We start from the raw sequence: 21,190 nt of genomic DNA, 5'->3' as shown, positions 1-21,190 counted from the left end.
AAGAAAATATAATTACCGCCGTTAACGCAATAAATTTGATAGCCCTACTTTAAGCCAAAACTACTCTGGATGAGTGGAAGACATTTTGTCTGTAACGTTATATACAATTAGAAAACGATTCAAATAAAATATATACGTATATAAAAAAAAAGGCATGTCCGATATTTTTTTGCTGATTCCGATACTTTGAAAATGACGTGATCGGACCCGATCGATCGGGACATCTTTAGTATGTATTGTTATTACTTTTCTTATATGTAAATGTTTTTTCTGCACTCTTGTTGTTGTATTTCACTATTACTGGTCGAAATAAATGAAATCAAATCAAACTAAAGTTTTTATTTGTGACTGGTTAAGCATTCATAGTAAACACAAAGTCACATTATCATCTATTTCCTCATTCTGTTACATTGCTCTTATGCTACAACAGTGTCTCAAAGTCACTCGACCTATGGCTGCTGCTAAGAAACTTTTAATGTTAAAATGTGGTTCAAACTGTATGGAAAGAAAATAAAAATGGGGATGAAAATCAGAGGTCATTTTTTGAAAGCTTTTTCGAAGCTTCTGCTCTATGTGAGACTGCTTTTATAAAATAATATTTTCATAAATTATATTTATGTATATAGTTTTATTACTTTTGAAAATATTACACTTGAAGTGAAAAGAAGCAGCACCCGTTTTCTCAGGTTTGAAGGGTGTCGTCTCCAGTGTTGTTAATCTTACTGAAAAAAAGTAATTAATTATAGTTACAAATTACTTCTCCCAAAAAGTAATTGCGTTAGTAACTCAATTACCTGAATGTAAGAGTAATTAGTTACTTGGCAAAGTAATTGGTGATAATTACTTTTTTTTTTTTTCCTCAAAAAAAAAAAAAAAAAAAAAAAAAAAAAACATTGGCCACACTATGTGAAGTTTTTTGTGGAGGTTTTTGGTACAATTGGCCCGAGCCCAATTCTTTACCATAATTTACCCTTTACCCTGAATCACCTGTTAAAAGTTGTTAAAATTGCTCCCATTATTGCATTAGTTCCCTTCTCTCTACTTTCAACATATGAAAGTTTTAAAACTGTTTCATCATTTAAAGATAGATTCAAGTCAAGATTTTGCCGATTTAGAAGTATTTTAGATAAAAAGTTACTTAGGTTCGCTAGGAAGGTTCTCTACAACAGAGCCGTCCTAAAAAGCCTACTGCTTTAAGATGGCGGCTGTCTACTAACGCATTTAGAGCCATGTCCGTCATTTTGCATCTGGTTATATCTATATACAGTACATGTGATATCTACCATGTCTACCATATCTACCATAACAAGCGGGCGTAGTTTGTCGGCTATCGGCTACAACATGTATTATTGGAGCTACCTAGCATCGCGTTTGCTTGGCGTCACAACTTTCTTGCCTCCTCCCCGCTCCTGCTCTGCTCTGTCGTCTCGGTGAGTCCGTCTCCCTCAGACTTTTCGACCAATATAGTAACGCATAGTAACGCATGCCTTTCCGTCCTCAGTAACGGTAACGGCGTTGCCAAGATAAGGAAAGTAATTAATTAGATTACCCACTACTGAAAAAAATAACGCCGTTAGTAACGCCGTTATAGTGTAACGCCGTTATTAACAACACTGGTCGTCTCCATGTTTCATCTTCTTCCACAAATGTTCAAAAGGATTTAGATTTTGACTCATCGAAAGTCATTTCAAAATAGTAATGCCTTTCTCCTTGCCATTTGTAAGTGTTTTTGGCTGTCTTTTGGGTTATTCAAAGACCCATGACCTGAAAGTGAGAACAAGCTTTCTGACACGAAGCGCCACGCTTCTCTACAGAATGCCTTGATACTCTTGAAATGTAATTGTACCCTTCACAGATTGATGAAATCCAGTGCCAGATGTGGCAAAAGCAGTCCCAGAACATAACTGAGACTCCTCCACGTTTCACTGTGGAGACAGTGTCCTTTTCTTGGTATGCTTCATATTTGTGTCTATGGACATGAAGTTGATGTGCCTTACCAAAAAGCTCCAGTTTTATCTGCCCAAAAGGCATTCTCCCAGAAGCTTTGCGGCTTGTGAATATACATTTTTACAAACTCCACTTTCGCTTATGATTTTTATGAACTGTTCTACGTTTCAAGTGTTTTCAATGACAATTGAGGGTTTTTATTTAATTAACAGAGGGGTAGCAAAAACTTTGTCCATGTTTGGGTTAGTGGCGTAACGTTTTCTTGATCTAAGGCCATTGTATCTAATTGTGGCAGACTTTGTAATACCGGCAAATATCGGATTGTCTTCCAAAAATGAAAAACATGATATTGGTGATTTACTCTCCTTGTTAAAACTACAAAATCGAATGGTCCAATCAAATCGATCGAAACATAAAACCATAGACCTTATAATGATATTGACGAGACACATTCCACAGACACTGCGCCACGCTTTCAGGTCGGGGGCTGTCAGTTATTCGCAGTCGGTCGCAGTTATTCAACACATGCAGCGATCCAACGCCGAATTTAGGTTGAAAAAGTACGAAAGCTGTACCACATACAAACAGGAAGGATTGTCTCAGGAGTGATTTGTTCAAGGATTTAAGGTAATTATTATATTTTTCATACCATGCATGCATTTTGAAACGTTGTGAAAAAAATCAATGGGAGAAATTAACCGCTACGGCATTGGCATTATAATTCGCAATATTTACGTAAAATACATGCAACTGCCCGTTTTTTTTATGCTTTTAACCAAGAATCGAGCCTGTTTTATGTTCATATCTATCTGTAAAGAATTCAGGGATTTAAGCATTCATGCACAAGAATTTTAAACGTAAAAAGCTCTTTGTGGTGATAAGGCTGCGCTACAGATGCTTAAAGACTAGCAGCACAGTCGACATATTTATATGAAATAAATGCTAACTGCACTTTGCTATTTTAACAAAGAATCAAGACTGTTTTATGTCCATATATATAAAGAATTCAGAGATTTAAGCATTTAGTCACAAGAATTTCCAACATTAAAAGCTCTGTGTTTTCACTCGGTCAGCTTTGATGGAGATAGGCCCCCTATTAATCGGCCCCGCGCCCCGTGTCCCATCAATATCACTTTTAAGTCTATGCACACAACACTGGTCAATATCTTTACATTATACAGTAGATATGTTGTTTTGTCAAAAGGAATGGCTTTCATTTAAAAGGCTGAAATGTTTCAACAACAAAATAATCAAAATCGACAAAATTGATTTGTACTTTTTATGGTATTAAGTAAAATGCAGCATTTGTGTTAAATGTGCACATAATATTTGTATTAAGTTGATTGAAGGCCCTTTAAATCGAATTTCAATCAAACAGTGGCAACATTAGCAAATATTGTATCGCTCTTCAACTCTTCAAAGAAATTGTATTTGTATTGTCAAGGAATTGGGGATTTGCACCCCTACTTAATATGTAGTAAAGTCTTATTTGTACTTCAACCTTTATGTTGGAACCCAAGCTGACTAAAGACATTAATGGTTATCAACAAATATTTGAGCTATTTTCACGTCAAATCAAAATAACACAAAAATGGACCCCGTGCTTTACATCTTTTATCTTAACTATTGACAGGCAGGAAAATATATGCCGGGTCAAATGCTGTATGAACACAGACTAAGTGCTAAGATTCATGTCACAGACCACCAGGAACATGGTCATCGACATGTGGACTCGAAGTCTTTGTGATTCTTCACAGGAAGCTGGATTGATCTCACACTGTGTTCACTTTCACAGGCTTTGAATGTTCTCTTGCAGAGAAGCACAAGAGAGCTCTCATCTCAACACCATCAAAAAAATCTATAATTTAATGGCCTCTCAATTCAAACGTAGTAACATGCTGTTAGTGGCGTACATGTAAAGGTCGTAGAAACACGCAGAAATGGAAATTCTTTATTCGATGTCCGTGCTCAATGTGCCAATATTGATTAGAATTAGAGCTGTCAAAAGCTAATGGGTTAATGCATCATTTATTAACAAAAAGGTCACAATACTGATTTATTATTCTGACCGCACATGATCATTTGTATGAATAGAAAAGTGGCACAGTTCAATCCAGAAATCAGTGCAATGGTTAGAGAGGGGACTCTGATTAATGTGCTCAGTATCAAACTCGGTCCCTCCTTATAACTGCAAAGGGAATTCCGATAAAACCAAGGTAATTTGCATTTATTACAGACTATAGCGTTGAACTGTCTTCACATTGAAGCACAACAAGTTTAAACTATTTTTTTCAGCAAAACATGCTCATGGGACAACCATTAGAAAAGAAAAAAACCCTACTAGTAGTATTTCACAACTTGCATAGGAAGACTAATGATGCCGGCGGTGTGTGCTTATTAAGTTAAGAAAAGCTTTTGCAAAATGGATAGTCACAGCATATTGGCCAATTAGCGTTGTTAAATAATCGCCACAACGTCCAGGAGACACAAAAAGACCACCAAGGAACAACTGCTCGCAACTACAATCCTTTGGTTCAGGTGTTTTCGGCACCAAACAAAGATATTTTGCTGAAGCATACGCTGAGTCAGTTGCTACAACTTGCCAAGGCCTGGAGTAATGTATTACTGAGAGTATGTACAAGGGGACAGTCAGTGCAAACAACCTAGGAGTTGCTGATAGAACATTGAACATTTGCACTGTGTAGCAGATGCCATACAGAGTTATCGGCAAGGCATTCCCTACGGTGGATTTAACATGACTTTAGTAAAATCCCCCCAAATAAATAAAACAAATAAATCCTCTTATACTGCGAGCACATCAAATTCAAAAGCAAAACAAGTATCCCAGGGTATAAAGTAGCAGACAATAACCCAGTACGTATCTACAGTGTATAATGAAAAAAAAAACAATAAATCATAAATTAGTACAGCCTCTTTAGAAAGTAAGATTTTCAATAGCATCTCATTTAATACAAGAACAGTTTTTACAATTTCATCATAACTGAGTTTTATACAATGTTTGCTTCTTTCGTGCCATGAAATTTAGGTTGTTGATAGAATCTAAAACACATAATTTTAAATTATATAAAAATTGGTTGGTCAAAAATGAATAAACCCCATTAAAAAGCTGCCATACCTAGTATTTTTTATACCCCCATGACTTTTAAAGGACATCAGCAAGTCTTCTAGGCATGGAATGAACAAGTTTCTGACTAGAGGTGGGAATCTTTGGGCACTTAACGATTTGATTACGATCATGATTCAGAGGCTACGATTCGATTATAAATCCATTATTGATGCACCCCCCCACCTACTAGCTGCTTTTAATGTTTCGTACATTAGTTACAAAAATTGCACCAAAATCTTCTCGAGCTTAAATAAACGACTATTTCAGTTTCAATTCAACAGTTCAAAACAGTAAATAAAATACTTTCTGTATCAGCAGCTTTAAACTACAGTAAATTAATTTGATATTGGGAATCAATCGTTAAAGTCAAGATTTAGCCGATTTAGGAGTATTTTAGATAAAAAGTGAATTAGGTTCGTTTGGAAGGTTTGCTACAACGGCCTTACGGCGACTGTTTACTAACGCCGGCAAGTCTGTCATTTCGCATCTAGTTTTCTATACATGTGCTGCTAACGCTGCCGAGTCTGTCATTTCACATCTAGTTCTTTATACATGTGATATCTACCGTAGCATGTGGGCGTAGTTTGTAGCGGCTGTCGGCAGCAGTCAGGTATTATTGTTTTTCTATCTAGCAGCATGAGTTGAGCATTGTCATTACCCAGGTAATGACAAGCATGATGTTTACTCTCGGTCCGTTCCTCATTGCGTCCCGTTGACCACGCTGACTGTGTTTTAGTTCCGCTTTACTTGGCATATTTAAATAATCGGAATTTGGATGTTTGTGAATCGAGATGTTCGGTATTTGAGGAGAAATTCGTGTAGTCTCTGATGGAGTGTACTTTGCCCTTGTGATGCTTTGAGAGCATGTTTGAGGGTATGCACAAACCTCTCTGTCAAGCTGTTGGTTGCTGGGTGATAGGGAGTCGACTTGATGTGTTGAAATTGGCTTGCAGGAATTCAACCATTTCTTTTGACACAAATTGGGGGCCGTTGTCTGACACGAGTTGTGCAGGGGCTCCGAAACGACAATACATCTGTCATAACTTCTCAATTGTCTTTTCCGATGTGGTTGATTTCATGATAGCTACCTCTGGCCACTTACTATGGGCATCGATAGCAACCAGAAACATTCGATTTCCGAAAGGCCCCGCAAAGTCAATATGAATGCGGTGCCAAGGGTCCTGAGGAAAATCCCAAGGATGAAGTGGGGCTGCAGGTGGCTTGTTGCGAATCTTCTGGAAAGATGAACAATTTTTTACCGTCTCTTCGATCTGTTTATCTAATCCTGGCCACCAAAAATGACTTCTCGCCATTTCTTTCATTTTAACAATACCACAATGACCTGCATGTAGTTGCGCAAGCATTTTAGCCTGCAGTGACTGCGGCACAATCACTCTCCTCCCCGACAGCAAACAACCCGATTGAACAGAAAGTTCCCACCTCCTATCCAAAAAAGGTTTGAGAGCGGTGTTCTCACACTTGGTTTGTCCTTTAATTACCATGTCCATGACGACTGACAGTTCGGGATCATTCCGAGTTGCACGTTTCACTTGTGAAGCTGAAATTGCTGCATGTTCAACATTTCGGAAATATAATATGTCCACTGAGGTGGGTTCATGTTTTGTGACAGGAAGCGGCAACCTCGAAAGTCCATCAGCATTGCAATGCAAATCGGATTTACGATACTTGACGTCGTACGAGTGAGCTGATAACCTCCATGTTTCAAGAAAACAAATGCTTCCATTGTCAAAATTTAACAATTGTTCACGTGAGACATTCACACAATAAATTGTTTTGTCTCAAAATATTTGCCTTTTCTAAAGTTATATTTCATGTCAAAATATTGAATAGGGGTCTTTTTTAAGTGATTTCAAACTCTGCAAGCGTTAATCAAAATGAATTTCCCCCTAATTTGCAAATGTCTTATACCGTTGTCATGAATGTACTGAATGGTGATGTGATGCATGTTGTCTTTGGGCTAAGGCACAAACTAAAATATGTCATAACTGCGACAAAGGCCACTAGGGACATCAGCATAATAATGCACCATGTAATTATCACCGTGTCAGTTCATATACCCATGTTAAAAGATCAAAACTGTGTGTTTGTGCACACAAGCATGCATGTCCATACAATGTGTGCATACATCATCAGTGTGAATGATGAATAGAATGAAACATCCAGTGTGGTTGCAATGGCTGGGGCTTCAACAAAGCTCAAATATTCAAATGGCTTCCTGTATCGCAGATCCTTCAATTCTTTTTCATCACTATTTTTCTGCTAATGCTTTCATTTCCTTTGATGCACATTAGACCTTGCCCAATCTTTACCGTTTTCGTTTACTTTTTTGTCAATATCCCTCTTGTTCCTTTCTTTTAAAATACCAAATGTGTTTACTTCTTGCAAATAAGACCAAATATTAGTTACTATACCACGTTCTTTTTATTTGTGAATCAATAGCCTTCCATTGATCGGTCTGAACCTAAAAATCTGATTTGACTAATTTGCCAATGCAGTGGAGCCTCTGTGGTCAAACACAGATCTTTCACTCTATGCAAGCTGTGCCCCAATTTGTTTGTTTGGACACACGTAGTGATGCCGGTATCTTGCTTAATTGGGATACAATTCACCTTTCTTTTGTTGCCCCAAAGTAAATTAAATACTGAAACTAATGCTTGCAGTTGGAAATCTTTCCTAGGTGCTACTGCAGTATTCCTTAAAACATCCGTGTTGGACATTTAAGACCTTCAACAGGTCATTGAATGTCACTCAAAGTTGTATTCAAAAAAGAAATGCGAATGTCTGGCATCAATGCTGGCCACCAACACAGGCATACTAAATTGATATGTACTGCATATGCAGGGGATGCAAAAGTAGGTATATGCCTACTACAGGTGGGAATCTTGGGGCACCTAACAATTCGATTACGATTATGATTAAGAGGCTACGATTCGATTGTAAATCAAATATTGATGCACCCCCCAACTATTAGCTGCTTTTAATGTTTTATATATTAGTTACAAAAGTTGTATAAAAATCCTCTCAGGCTTAAATAAACAATTTCACTATCAAGTTAACAGTTCAAAACAGTAAATAAAATACACAAATTTAGGAGTATTTTAGATAAAAAAATTTTAAAAATTAGGTTCGCTCAGAAGGTTCGCTACAAAAGCCTTTCGAAGAAGTCTACTGCTTTAAGATAGCAGCTGTTTACTAACGCCGGTAAGTCTGTCATTTTGCATCTAGTTCTCAATTCATGTGGTAATGCCGCCGAGTCCATCATTTCGCATCTAGTTCTATATACTTGTGATATCTACCGTAGCATTATGTTGACGTAGTTTGTAGCAACATGGGCGTTGTTTGAAGCGCTGTCGGCTGCAGTCAGGTACTATTGTCTTTTTTTTTTTTTTTTTTTTTTTTTTTTTTTTTAAATCTAGCGGGATAAGTTGTTAGTCCGTTCGACATTGCTTCCCGAAGACTGCACTGCACTGTGTTGGTTTCACTTTATTTGGCATATTTCAATAATCGGAATTTTTGGAAGTTTGTGATTAGTTCTCGAATCCTCCATGACAGAATCGTGAATAATCTAAGAATCAGAAATTTCACACACCTCTAATGCCTACTGCTTTTGCAGCCCTCCTTTATCTGTATTTATTGGCTACAATAATTTGCTCTTCTTAATGCTTACTGTATCAACTTTTTACAGTTTGAAGCCGCCTATTGGGCCCTGGCCTACTTCTCAAATGCAAGTTTTCAAAAACAACAATTCACACAAACTGCTCAAGGTGAGGATAAAAAAAAACACACTAAAGTAATCGGCCATAAAACAAACAAACAGACAAAAAAATCTTAGAATCTTTCGGTACCTTCAAACATTGAAGGAAAGAAGGTTTTATTTTATTATTATTTTTAAATCCGGTAAAATGAACTATTTGTACCATCTAGCCTTCTTTATGTTAATGTATTCAGGTCAGTCGTCTATAGATCTTGAGTTTGATTCCAATAGATGATGGAGGCCGAGGCAACCTCCAGGGCAGTCTCCCATGGAGATCCCAGGTTATCCAGTTACATGATTAGAGTAGTGCGCTGACGTCAAACTAGATCATTGTGTGTTTCAGTATACTTCCTGTGAGCATAAAGAGGGCACTTCTTTCTGTCTTTGTGTTCTTTGTGCAGCTTAGCCCCATGGCTACAACAATTTGTGCCTCTGGACACACACACTCGCACACACACAGAACACTGTTTGCAACCCGAGTATAGGAATCAGATTCCAACCTTTCTTATAAACTCGGAACCCTTTCAATCAACACACACACACACACACACACGGAAAAAAACATGTACAAGCAGAAGGTCTTCAGACAACAAAGGGCCTCAGCAGGCTTTTAATACAATTGATAAGAGCACCACATGGGAGAAGACCACAAGGAATGTACCTCATTCTAGTGTCAGAACAATGTCAGTCTGTCTCTCTATTTCTTTATACGCTGTCTGGACTCTCATCGCCTCTCCTTGACGTCAGCTTGTCACTCAGCTATTTCTTCAGGCATGTTACATTATCCTCTAGGCCTCATACGTAACAGTTTCTGTAGGACAATACAGGGTTTCCCCTACATATATAAAATTGTGGCGCTCTGCCGCACCACAATAAGAGTCGCCACGTCTTGCAAATGGGATGCAATTTTTTTTTTTTGTCATTTAAGATACATTGTAATTTATAATTTGTATATTTTAACAATAAAATGAATATCTATAGCTCATTATTTACGCACTATTTGCCAGAAGTAGTCTGAAATAGCACGGTATTTGAAGTTTATGAATGTAATTCTGGTTTAAACCTGTGAAAACGACCTTAACATTGACATTGACATGACATTTGGGTTCTTTTTGGCGCGTGTTTTACCCGAATCATCGCGTCCACTCTTAGCATACCATTTGAATTTGCTGATGTCACGGGTAGTAATTTCAGATCAGTATTTTGAAGTATTTAGAAAAGATTTAAGTTGTCAATGGATGAGGGTCCGTTAACAGAAGGACTAGTATTGTTGTGGTAATGTAGTGCAGGGCCAAATAAAGAAAAAGAAAAGAGATGTAAGTGGTACTATTGCTACGACGAAAAACAGTCGTATTATTAAGTAGGGGTAATGTACCTGAAATCAGCTATGCATTTTATGTACATGCTCCGTAGCTGAGAGCGATGACAAAGCATTACTATAAATCCTTCTATTGATTATAATTGGATGTAGATGAGGCAAAATATTAAAGATTTCCTTATTTGTTAAACCGGTTCTAAAACACAAGATGCTTTCAATATTGGTGATTTTAACAGAGGTGGCAACGCAAGACGTGAAGTACGTAGCTACTTATTCAGCTACATTAGCCCCGTGTAATAATAAGATTTTTATTCTCATACTATTAATTGGACATTCATTCTCGTAGTAATAGTTCATTTTTTTTCTCTTGTCTCATCTACATCAAATTATTATCCATAGAATGAATTATGCTAATGCTTCATTGTAGCTCCCAGCTAAGGTACATGTACGTAAAGTGCGTCACAGTTTACAACTACATTACCCATGCGTAATAATATTTTTTTTCCCCTCGTAGCAAATTTAATCTCGTAGTCATTTCATTTATTTCGTCCCAATACTCCATCGTAAATGTAGACCGTCATGTTTTGAAATATTTTATTAGCCTGGCTATTGAAATATTTCAAATACATGTGGAGCTGTCAGACTTTGATGCAGCCCACCACCACCACATCTTAAAAAAGTTCTAGGGGAAACCCTGCAATACATTTTACCCATACACTATCGCGATCACTGGTAGAATTTTAGGTTTTCTTTCCTTGCTGGCATAATGTCAAAACATACAAATTAAGCATCATAGAAACAGTTAATGAAAAATTTAGATTAGGGGTTGTGGGGGTTGGGGGAATTAAGGTAAAAAACTTCCCACGATGTCCATACAATTTACACAATTTTGGGGGACTGAAACCCCCTTTCTAGATTGGAAATCTAGACGATGCTTTACTCTGTCGTCGCGGTCTGAATGGTTGAAAATGCAAAACTGAGTTTTGGTGGCATTTGTCTCCAGGGTTGCCAGATTGGAAAGACATTGTCCTGTATCACGCACTTTTGCATCTCCGTGTGTGTGCAAATTTCTCCACACATAAACAGTAACAACAAAACGCCACTATTGCGTTTTTATTTTTACTTACTATTCCACCTTATATATTAAATAGTATCTGCACGGGATATACTGTCCTAGTAGTCACTTAGACCAGATTATTTTCTACACAGTCTGTGTATCTGTGCATGAGTTTCATCTTTAGTAAAGAGTTACTTTGCTTACAGAGGGAAAGAGATACCAACACCGCGCAAATGAATGTGAAAAACAAAATCACTGGCCTTTTTATACAATATATCGGACGATAAATCGACCGACTGAAGTAATCATTGTGACAGGCTTATCATCTCCACAACTTTTTCTTTTGTACTCATAATGTCAACTTTATAACACAGGCCCATTTGTAACAAAATCATATCGAGAGAGAGGGGAGATTACGATTTGAGCTTCCGCATCATCATACTGGTTAATGGAGACTTAAATCTTGCTATAAGATAATGATAAGATTGCTTCAATCTTTCAAAAGTGCACGACCGCACTCATGTTTGCCACAAGCTGTGTTTTAAAATAAACAAGCAAATGTGGTTTTCTAATAGCTGATAGTTTGTCTATTGGTGAGTCATTTCTCGCTGCACTTTACCGCATTTTAGTGACAGCCTTCATCTCTCACTATATCACCAACAGGACACATTTGACATTACTTTATGGGGTGAGGCTTGTCACAGTCTTAGATCTTTGCAGTGTACCATCATAGACACGAAAAGACAGTAAGGCCATGTTTACGTGAAAACAATCTTACACAATAATGCAAAAGTGATGTTTTGCTGGTATTTCAATTCTGCGTTTACAGAACTATTATTTGTGGGGAAAACTGCATGAAAACCAAGCGCAAGAGTGCATGAAACCTCCAATTTGCCAGTGCAGTATGCATTCCCATAGTGTAGGTGGCACCACCACCAAAACTTGATTCCTGCGTGTAACTTTTCCCGTCTGCTGTTTCCTCTCGTCCGGGTCAGATAACAACATGGCAAAGCACATAAGGCAGAGTAATAAATTAATTTCTGTAATTAAAGCAGTGAGTAGTTGACTAGATTCTTGAATAATGTTGAACGCAGTTAGGCCGTGTACAGGGTTTCTACTTGAAAAGATGTTGTCATGCACTGTCGGACTGTCTGCGTGCACTGACGTCATCAGTATCTTCAACCCCTTCACTGAAAATTACATTGGAGCATTATCGCCACCTACTGTTCCAGAGTACGGAAATCATTTGTCACCCAAAACTCACTGTTGCGTTGTCAACTGTTTAGATGGCGACGACGTGGGGAGCATTGTTAAGATTTTCACTCTGGAAGATGTTTTAAAACTTTTGCGTTTTTAGCCACCCCAAAATGTCATCGCAGTGTAAACGATAGGGCTCTCTGGAAAAGTTTTTTTTTTTTGTTACCACCGTTGTTGTGTAAACGGCCCCTAAGTCAAAATGAGGCAAAATTCTCCATTTAAAATAAACAGGGCTGTTGTAAATATGTATATCTCACACTAGAAATGTTTCTGTTTTTAATGTCTGTGCTGTTGTTAAGTTTGTCTGGGAAGCGAAGAGAGACATTGTCAATTCTTTTACATGGGAAGTACATGAGGAGAATTGACCAGTGTTGTTAATAACGGCATTAGAGTATAACGGCGTTACTAATAGCGTTATTTTTTTCAGTAGTGAGAAATCTAATGAATTACTTTTCTCATTTTGGCAACGCCGTTACCGTTACTGACGATGTAAAGGCGTGCGTTACTATGCATTACTACGTTGGTTGAATGATGCGAGAAAATTCTGAGGGACAAGGACTCACGGAGACAAGAGAGCAGAGCTGGAGTGGGTAGGAGGCAAGGGAGTTGTGATGCCGTTGCAAACGCGATGCTAGGTGGCTCCAATAATACCTGACTGTAGCCGATAGCCTACAAACTACGCCCACATGATGCTAGGTAGATATCAAATATATATAGAACTAGATGAGAAATGACAGACTCTGTGCCATTAGCACATGTATAGGGAACTAGATGCGAAATGATGGACTTGCCAGTCTCAGTAAACAGCCGCCATCTTAAAGCAGTAGACTTCTCAGGAAGGCTCTGTTGTAGAGAACCTTCCTAGCGAACCTAAGTAACTATTTTATCTAAAATACTCCTAAATCAGCAAAATCTTGACTTGAATCTATCTTTAAATGGTGAAACAGCTTTAAAACTTTCACATGTCGAAAGTAGACAGAAGGGAACTAATGCAATATTACGAGCAATTTTAACCACTTTAATGATTGATTCACAACATTAAATGATATCCAAACATAGTCAAGGTTACTATCTAGTTATCACATCATCTGCCTCTGTCAAGTTAAGTTTAGGGTAAAGAAGTGGGCTAGGGCCAATATTCCCCAAAACCCTTTGAACTTCGTATGGTGTGACCTATGTTTTTTTTTGTTTTTGGAATGAAAAAAAAACAACATGAAAAGTAACACCACTTACTTTGCCAATTAACTAATTACTGTTACATTCAGGTAACTGAGTTACTAACACAATTACTTTTTGGGAGAAGTAATTTGTAACTGTAATGAATTACTTTTTTAAAGTGAGATTAACAACGCTGGAATTGACAAATAAACTTTGAATCATGAAATGAGGCCTATTATGCTCAAGAAGAAAATGTACCCTTTTAAGTGCCTTGAGTGGAGTCAGGGGGACAGAGATGAGTAGTTAGCTATGTCTGGTGAACGAAAAGGCCTACATTCTAAAAAAGAACACGTGAAGCTTTAGCTCCCAGCAATTACCCTTTTTTTTCTTGGTTCAGAGGTAAGTAACACTAACATGTTCTCCTACGAAAACGTCTTGCACCCTGCCTTCACCATTACCTTTAAACTGGGTTTCTCACCTTCATATCCACACCTTGTCTTCCTGACTAAATGATGGCTGCTACGAGAGAGAAAATGAGCTCAGTGACCTCAGGGGTGTAGTGGATTTATGTAGGCATTACCAAAGTGATTCAGTCATTTACTGATGCCCCAATCCTAGGCTGTTTGCTCTGAAATAGCATCTCTATAAATTTGAGGAAAAAACACTTCCTGCATCAGACTGGAGGTATGCTCAGACAGCACAGATGGAAGTGGATGGGTGAAAAGAATGGGGGAAAGAATAGGAGGGCAGTGATACAGAAAATCGAAAAAGAGGAATTGAGAGAAACCCTATAAAGTAAAGGAATGGGGGAACCCTTAAAAAGAGACTCCGGAACATGTGGAAGGTAACTAATAAAAGTCTAAGCTGAACACATTTAGTAGCACTGCATGTTCTATCCTGAAACCTACATGAGCAAAATGCACAGCTTCTTGACGATTCTGAGAGCAAAACAAAGTCCACAGGTTCGGGAGAATTCTTGATTAGGGCTCCAGTACTCTTGAATGGGCAAACAATGGAAATTAGACCGACTACTCCAATGTTTTAAGAGCAAAACAATACCTTGAGCAAGTACATCCAAGTACCGTATTTTTCGGACTACAAGTGCAAAATGCACAATGAAGAGAAAAAAAAAACATATATAAGTCGCACCTGAGTATAAGTCGCATTTTTGGGGGAAATTTACTTGATAAAATCCAACACATAGAACAGATATGTCATCTTAAAAGGCAATTTAATATAAAAATACAAAAGAGCACAACATGCTGGATAAGTGTACAGTGTACAGCGCATGAACAACGAAATGCGAATATACTGTCCTCACCAGGACGCTAAGGCTCGGTCCTGGCTATACAGCGAGCTAAACTCCCAAATGACGATGCTGGATGTCCGTATAATTTGCTGAATCTATTTCGTCTTCGATACCAAACAGGTGCGCATCAACGTAAATAAATGATAATTAGGTGCTAATACAGCAATGACACAAACGGTTAGCATGCGTTCGCTAGCATTAGCACATCGTTCAAACAACCACGCAACTGGCTCTAAGTGTCCGATCTTCGGTGGAAAACACACAACAACAACAGAAAAGATGATACACATAGGCGTTGCCTCTGTAGAGATATTTTACAAGTATAAACAATGAACGTAGGTTCGCAGCCGTGTTTCTCTCTTGCTAACTCACCCACTCAGAGCTGCGTAGCTGTCTGTCTTGTTCTGGCGTGTGAGCGCTCTTCTTCACGTAAACATGTGCGAGTGCGCCCTCACGTGGGCGTGAAAGCACCACAAACTAAAAGCATGTATTTCAATATAAAACAGTCAATAATAAAATTGACGTGGCCATAGCTTTTAAGAGTTATTCAACATGCTAACAAGTTTACCAAACCATCGCAGTGTCCCTCCAAAACACCAAAATAACATGTGAAATGATATCATAATGTGTTCATAATTTCACACATAAGTCACTCCTGAGTATAAGTCGCACCCCCAGCCAAACTATGGAAAAAAAACTGCGACTTATAGTCCGAAAAACACGGTAATATGAATATTTTTTAACTATTTTGGGGGGGGACAATCAGATTTTTATAAATGAATAGTGGAAAGAACCGCCAATAAAAGTCAATATTTCCACGAACTAGATAAAGCTGCTGCGAGCAGACATTTCTTTAAATGTCAGAACTGTTTTAGCAAAACAAATATGAGTATTTTAGATTTTCCGTCATTGGAAATAATGTCAGTTATACCCAAAAATCCGTCGGCAATTGCGATGGCAATATCATTTACATCAAACATATGGATTTTGAACGGGGAAAAAAGGAGAAAGCGATTTTATTTTTTCCAACTGCTGTTGCTCTAGGTCGGTCTATGATGCCACGTTGGTTCGGTGTAGCGTATCTGCGGCTCCTAATCTGCTGCTCTGCTCAGGTAGTGTGCTCCCACTTGTGTAGTTTATAACCGTTTCATATATCGATTTCATACTGGGATTTTACTTGAAAAAAACATTAATAAAGAAAAGAAGAAAGCCGTGACAACATGCCACAGTGCTCGGCCTTTGGCTGTATGACGGAGAGTAAATGCAAGTCCATTGCCGCCGGACACTTCCTTTTACTTTGCTGATGGTTTGTTGAAGTTTTGGCTGCATACATTTGCGTATTTAACATTTTAAGTGGTGTACAGGTAGTCCCCAGGTTACAAACGAGTTCCTTTCCTACGCTGGCGAATTTCGGGTAAGTTGGAATTAACCCTTTTAGTACCCCTAAATACCCCCTAAATCTCAAAATATCTAGCCAAAAATATGTATTGTACATCGCTGTACTGTCCTCACCAAGACGTTGGAGCTAAGTCCTAGCTAGACAGCGAGCTAAGCTATTATCTTTCCCCTCCCTCTCTCTCACTTGGCTGTGCGACATCATCGTGGGCGCAAATGCGATTTTCCTCTTGTGTGCGCCTGTGCGCTCTTCTTCCAGTGCACAAATACGCTCTTACTCATGTGCGGGAGTACTACCTTGTCTACAATGCCAAAATAAAACCATGCATCACAAAATAAAAGTCAACATTATATTGAAAAACACATTTCGCCAAAGGGCAGAACAGTCATTATTTAAAAAATAAAGTAAAAAAATATGATACTTTGAGGTACAGTCAGGTACTGTTTACGCGACAAAAAACAACAAAACGACGAAACAAAATGGCGGGGGACTCCTGCGTCATAAAGTCGAAATCTCTTAAATCGGGTACGTCGTAACCACCGGACTACTTGTATTCCATTGACGTCTGCAAAAAAAAAAAGGGGGGAAAGAAAGGTAACGAGGCGCAAAAAAGACTTTGGCAAGGCGCCAGACTGGACTATGGATGATTACACAATTCCAATTCTACGTCCAAGATGGAAAAAAGAGAAAGAATGCGACAACTGAACAGGTATAGTAACTTAAGGAGTGTGCGCCATTTTTATTTTTGCCTCTTTATAACTGTGTTCGATATCTATCAGTGTTAGCATTTACATGTCGTTCATTAGCAGTACCAGCTAATATCGAAGCCTATCACAAAGAGTGCACAAACAGCAGAAAATCTGTCAGTAATATGTAACAGTGTGTAATATATTGTATATGTAAGTATGATTAACATACTGAATCAATTTGGTCCTCGATACCATACAGGTTCGCATCAACATAAATAAATGATAATTAGGTGCTATTACTGCAATGACGTGTTAGCATGCGTTCGCTAGCATTAGCACATTGTTCAAACAACCACACAACTGGCTCTAAGTGTCCGACCGCGGGTGGAAAACACACAACAACAACAGAAAAGATGATACACACAGGTGTTGCCTCTTTAGAGATATTTTAAAAGCATAAACAATGAACGTAGGTTCACAGCTGTGTTTCTCTCTCGCTAACTCGCCCACTCACTCAGAGCTACGTAGCTGTCCGTCTTCTTCTCGCGTGTGAGCGCTCTTTTTCATGCAAACAAGTGCGAGTGCGCCCCCACGTGGGCGTGAAAGCGGCACAAACTTAAAGCATACATTTCAATATAAAAAAGTCAATAACACAATTGAACACACATTGTCAAACGCCGGTACACGAACGTGGCCATAGCTTTTAAGTGTTATTCAGATAACTATAGCATAAAGAACATGATAACAAGTTTACCAAACCATCAGTGTCACTCCAAAAAAACTAAATAACATGTGAGATGATATCATAACGTGTTAATAATTTCACACATAAATCGCTCCTGAGTATAAGTCGCACCCCCAGCCAAAGTATAAGAAAAAAACGCAACTTATAGTCCAAAAAATACGGTAATTGACATTTTAGGCCCGACCCTGCCTGAAATTCGGGTCGGGTCAGGAAACATAGTCCATAAACTACATTGATGATTAAAAACCGCCGTGAATAAATGGAAGTTAAGCAGGCCAAATCAATCCATATACCAATGACTATAGATAATGCTGAAAATAATGTTAATTCAGTACGTGACACAGATGGACTTGGACCACAAATAGGATATTTTGCTCATGTGGTAAACCTAGCTGCTAAGAGAGCTGCAGCAATCAACAGTGTGCTCCGCCTCACTATACAAACAGTAAAGATTGTTCTCAGCACTTTAATACAAAATTTCTTTAGATCAGTAAGAAGTAAGCACATAAATATCATGCATTAAAATACATGTTTATATGATGCCATTGTTATTTTTACTTGTTAGCAAAATAAAAAAAAAAACATTAAAAAAAAAAATAATAACACTTGTATTTTTTGTTTGAGAGCATTAAATGTATTGAATCCAATCGAAAACCGTGTCCCTCGTATTGAAAATCTTACCGAACCGTAACGGACCTGTAGCGTTGCATCCCTAGTCCCCACATTGATTTCTTGTTCGTGTTTTAGACACGATGGTCTCCCAATGAAGGCTCGGCTTGGCTCAAACAGTGCCGACCGCCTCTGGCTTTCCAACACATTAACTTGAAAAAGGCTGATTGGTCAAATTGTCTGAGTTACAAACTTCATATTTCATTTTATTTTCACACTTTCATGAAAGATTTCATTGTTTTGCTTGCTCTGAGGTGATTCACTGTGACAAACAGAGAACGATACTCACTCACTTTATATAGGACATCCCCATTGCTTGGGCCTTCAGGTCCTGGCAAAGGGAGAAAGGATGCTTTTCTTATTGGATGGACTTTCATGTTGTTTTACCTAACAATAGTATAGGAGCATTCTTTGTTTTCCTCAAGATTTTTTCAAATTTTTCCACCGCCAGACGGGGCTTGTTTTTTATTGTGGGGTGATATTTTCTGTTCAACTGTCTATGAAATTCTTTAAAACTCTGTTGTGATTATGGACTATATTAATCGATTTAACTTGAATTTATATTAAAAAGACAAAAACAAAACAAACAGAGGCACCAGGCGGCCATCATCCAGCTGAGTCACTGAAACTCACTGCAGAGCAGCCGCAGAGCCGAGCCACCTCTGGTCCTGCCAACATTCACTTCACAGCACAGACGCTGATAAATGATCAGTCACAGTGGCGGTAGCAGCTGCTGCCTAACAAGACAAGACTGATACAGTCGCATGATAATATGACTCCATTTAAATGTCCCAAAGCTAAGCTGAAAAACATTTGTGCTCCATCCGAGTACTGTTCACATCTTGGTAACATAACATCTTTTGAAGATACCAAATATTTTTATTCCGACAAGAATTAGCAACTGAGAACTATTGAAAATGAATAACAACAATAATAATAATAGATGAAAAAAATCAATCCTTATTTAAATTAGCTGCTACTTAAATAGGGGGTGGGTCGGGGTTAATTGCATTCTTTCCAATTACTTCAAAAGCAGAAGGGCTATTACTATAGACAAGTTCTCTGAGTGAAACATCGGCGGCGCCATCTTGGGAAGTTTCTGCTCCCAACTTCCAATTTAGAAAATACAACATTATTTGCGGTTGAAGTCAGCAGTGTGTTGACAAAGTTTAAACTGCAAAATCAAAGCAGATGATCCATGGATTCTCCAAAAATGGATTCAGCATGATGTAGATGAGACGTAGATGAGATTATATGATTGTTCTTTTCACTTCGTTGATCATTCGTGGACAAAACTACAACAACCTGTCAGCCTGTGTTGACGTGAGGTATAGATTGATACGCCGGCCACTTGAGTGACCAATATGAGATGAAATTATACTAAGGCTGTCAAAATTATCGCGTTAACGCGCGGTAATTAATTTTTTAAATTAATCACGTTAAAATATTTGACGCAATTAACGCACATGTCCCGCTCAGACAGTATTCTGCCTTTTGGTAAGTTTTACAGCAAGGTTTTTTGTCCTGTCTAACAGCGAACTCTTGTGGTTGCTTTGCGACATGGTTTATTGCTTTCTTGCCAGTTCAATATGGCTGCACGACGTCTCGGGCTGACGCCTACGTTGTAATGTTGTGCTTATATGATCCTTGGACAAGATTTGTTCGTAAGTATGGTTGTTGTAAAGAATGTACATATTATGTTAGTAAGCGAAATGTTATATTTTTTGTATGAGACGCTTTTTGTTTATGTTTAGTGAACCTGTATAGCGTGCTAAGCTAACGTTGTTGCTAATGCAATGCTTTTGTACTTTTTTTTGTAGTTTCACTGCGGTCTAAAGAGGACAGTGGTTTGAGGCCATTTTATTAATAAATCAGATGAAAAAAGAAGAAGTCTGATTATTAAGGCGTCGTTCACTAGCTGTCTAGCTTTGGAAAAAGTAGACGCTTCGGAGTGAGGACAGCATAGACAGATTTAAATGACAGTAGAGTGAAATGCCCACTACAGTCCTTATGTACCGTATGTTGAATGTATATATCCATCTTGTGTCTTATCTTTCCATTCCAACAAATTATTTTACAGAATATATATATAACTTACAGAAAAATATGGCATATTTTATAGATGGTTTGAATTGCGATTAATTACGATTAAATTAATTTTTAAGCTGTAATTAACTCGATTAAAAATTTTAATCATTTGACAGCCCTAAATTATACATTAATTTACATTTGCCAAATGCAGAAGGGCTGACACGGATTTTGTTATTACAAGGAAATACTACAAGGTATGTACATATAATTAAAAAAAAAAATGTATGTCATTCTTTTTATTGCAGATAACAATCGCAATAAAAAACATTTGGACAACATGATTCCATTCCAAGTCGCACCTGAGTATAAGTCGCACCAGCCATACAATGCCCAACGAAGAGGAAAAAACATAAGTCGCACCGGAGTATACGTCACATTTTTGGGGGAAATTTACTTGATAAATTCCAACACATAGAACAGATATGTCATCTTAAAAGGCAATGTTACATGATGCATGAACAACGAAATGCGTACGTGGCCAGTATGTTAACGTAACATAGCTATTAAGAGTTATTCAGATAACTATAGCATAAAGAACACGCTAACAAGTTTACCAAACCATCTCTGTCACTCCAAAACACCAAAATAATATGTGAAATGATATAATAATGTGTTAATAATTTCACACATAAGTCGCTCCAGAGTATGAGTC

The 21,190-nt window shown here is 38.0% G+C and overlaps 1 protein-coding gene across 4 annotated transcripts in view; it reads right to left on the bottom strand.

Moving 5' to 3' along the window:
* The window catches only part of pde4ba (phosphodiesterase 4B, cAMP-specific a), a 240,747-nt gene that overhangs the window by 104,829 nt on the left and 114,728 nt on the right, over positions 1-21,190 (bottom strand). The window lies entirely within an intron of this gene.

Source organism: Corythoichthys intestinalis, chromosome 7 (genome assembly GCF_030265065.1).
Source record: "Corythoichthys intestinalis isolate RoL2023-P3 chromosome 7, ASM3026506v1, whole genome shotgun sequence".
NCBI lineage: Eukaryota > Metazoa > Chordata > Actinopteri > Syngnathiformes > Syngnathidae > Corythoichthys > Corythoichthys intestinalis.
This window is presented reverse-complemented; position numbering and strand designations above follow the sequence as displayed.